This window comes from Aethalodelphis obliquidens, unplaced genomic scaffold (genome assembly GCF_003676395.1).
Source record: "Aethalodelphis obliquidens isolate GAN/ISIS:26980383/991018 unplaced genomic scaffold, ASM367639v1 scaffold10, whole genome shotgun sequence".
NCBI classification, from domain to species: Eukaryota; Metazoa; Chordata; class Mammalia; order Artiodactyla; family Delphinidae; genus Aethalodelphis; species Aethalodelphis obliquidens.
The window spans coordinates 1,053,801-1,056,008 of NW_020837954.1; the positions used below are offsets into that span (position 1 = coordinate 1,053,801).

General features: G+C 36.8%; 1 non-coding gene across 1 annotated transcript; it reads right to left on the reverse strand.

Annotated features, from left to right (window-relative positions):
• Positions 1–1,146: 1,146 nt before the first annotated feature.
• Positions 1,147–1,253, reverse strand: LOC113623067 (U6 spliceosomal RNA). Its single transcript, XR_003433760.1, has one exon. It is a non-coding gene; the product is annotated as a U6 spliceosomal RNA (small nuclear RNA).
• Positions 1,254–2,208: the final 955 nt, after the last annotated feature.

The following is a 2,208-nucleotide window of genomic DNA, read 5'->3' on the forward strand; positions in this document are numbered from 1 at the left end:
GGTCTGTCTTGCACTTTGAGTGGATTGTTCATCCATGTGTGACTTTGTAACATCATGCATTGGTCACCTGGAAAATTTTGGTTCACTGAACTTTGCATACCCTCCAAATGTTGATATACTTTATTGCACAATATTAAAAAAAATCACATTTATTAATATCAATATTGATCTCATTGGAAAACTCTTATAGTGTCAGGCAATTGTCAAACTCAGGATGGCAGATGTAGATTTTCTACAACTCTAATTTTTGCTGGAAAATTCAAATGTTATGAATGGCAGCAAATATTGTCAGTTATTTTCCTTGAAGTGACAGTCTCCTTTGTTCTTTTTTTTTTTTTTTTTTTTTTTTTGCTGTGTGCGGGCCTCTCACTCTCTCCCGTTGCGGAGCACAGGCTCCGGACGCGCAGGCTCAGCGGCCATGGCTCACGGGCCCAGCCGCTCCGCGGCATGCGGGATCTTCCCGGACCGGGGCACGAACCCGTGTCCCCTGCATCGGCAGGCGGACTCTCAATCACTGCGCCACCAGGGAAGCCCTCCTTTGTTCATTTTTGAGAAAATATCTGCCAAATACCCAAATATGAATCATAGTTTGCCTATCAGTCATTCTCTCCAGTAAAAAGAGTGGTGCATGAAGAAAGCAGGTAGTTCAGCTCACATCTCAAATGATTGCACAAGTGCTTTTTATTGAGATAAACATTGTTCTTCAGTATGCAGCAGCAATGTTTTATGTGTAATTCCCATTTCTTCACAGTATACAGTGTTTTATGTATACTTCCCATTTCTTCACAAAGAATGTGAATGTGTTTTATATTCAAGATTTTTTTGGGTGTGCTAACTAGCTTTTTTAAAAAAATTGAAGTATAGTTGATTTACAATGGTTCAGGTGTACAGCAAACTGATATATATTCTTTTTCAGATTCTTTTCCATTATAGGTTATTACAAGATACTGAATATAGTTCCCTGTGCTCTACAGTAGGTCCTTGTTGTTTATCTAATTTATAGATAGTAGTGTGTATCTGTTTATTCCAAATTCCAAATTTATCCCTACCCCTCTTCCCCTTTGGTAACCATAAGTTTGTTTTCTTTGAAAGTCTATTTCTGTTTTGTAAATAAGTTCATTTGTGTCATATTTTATTTTATTATTTTTTTATATGGAGCGCTTCACAAATTTGCATGTCATCCTTGAACAGGGGCCATGCTTATCTTCTCTGTATTGTTCCAATTTTAGTATATGTGCTACCGAAATGAGCACTGTATCATATTTTAGATTTGCACATATAAGTGATATCATATGATATTGCCTTTCTCTGACTTACTTCACTTAGTATGATAACCTTTAGGTCCATCCATGTTGCTGCAAATGGCATTATTTCATTCTTTTTAATGGCCAAGTAACATTCCATTGTGTGTGTGTGTGTGTGTGTGTGTATATATATATATATATATATATATATATACCATATCTTCTTTAAAGGATCAAGCTTTAATAAAATGATCTTAAGTGACACTGACATTTTTCCCTAAACTGCGAGTGTGTGCTATGAAGAATCTAATGACTACTTGGACAGTTTTGTGCCACTGCTTTATCTGTGGCACCAAATAACCCACCATTGCTTTTGTGCCATTGGTGGAAATATCAAAACCGTTGTTTCAGGAGAAGCCATGACATTCAAAAAAGTTAGTCAGCACTGAGAATTTCACCACCACATTTGTTCATTGCCAAGTATTCACATAGAAGAAGATCTTTAACGATCAGTTGGTGCTGACATGAGATGAATACAAGAAAACAGCACGTTTCTCCTGTGTGTGTTGATTCATTCATTTATGAGGCACAAGTACAATTCTTCAGGCAAGAGATTAACTCAGCCTTCATATTTGCTGCTAAATCTTTAATATGACGAGTGACTGTATTGTTGGTAAGTGGAAGCTCAGATTTCTTTCACGACTTTTCATCTAGCAGGTGTTCAGCTATGTCAAGGTATGAGGCTTTATTATCTCTCAGCTATTGAGTTCACTTCTTCAGCGAATGCAGTGTGATAAGTTATCCTGTACGACGCTTCAGTAACTTTTTCATTTCTACTTTGAAAAGCTGAAAGAAACAATTTTTAGCTTTTGAAGAGCTCAGCATATCTACATTTAAACTAAGCAATTCCTTTTTCTCTAAACTCTGAATGATTGGTCTCACAATGATGCTGCAACTTACCTAG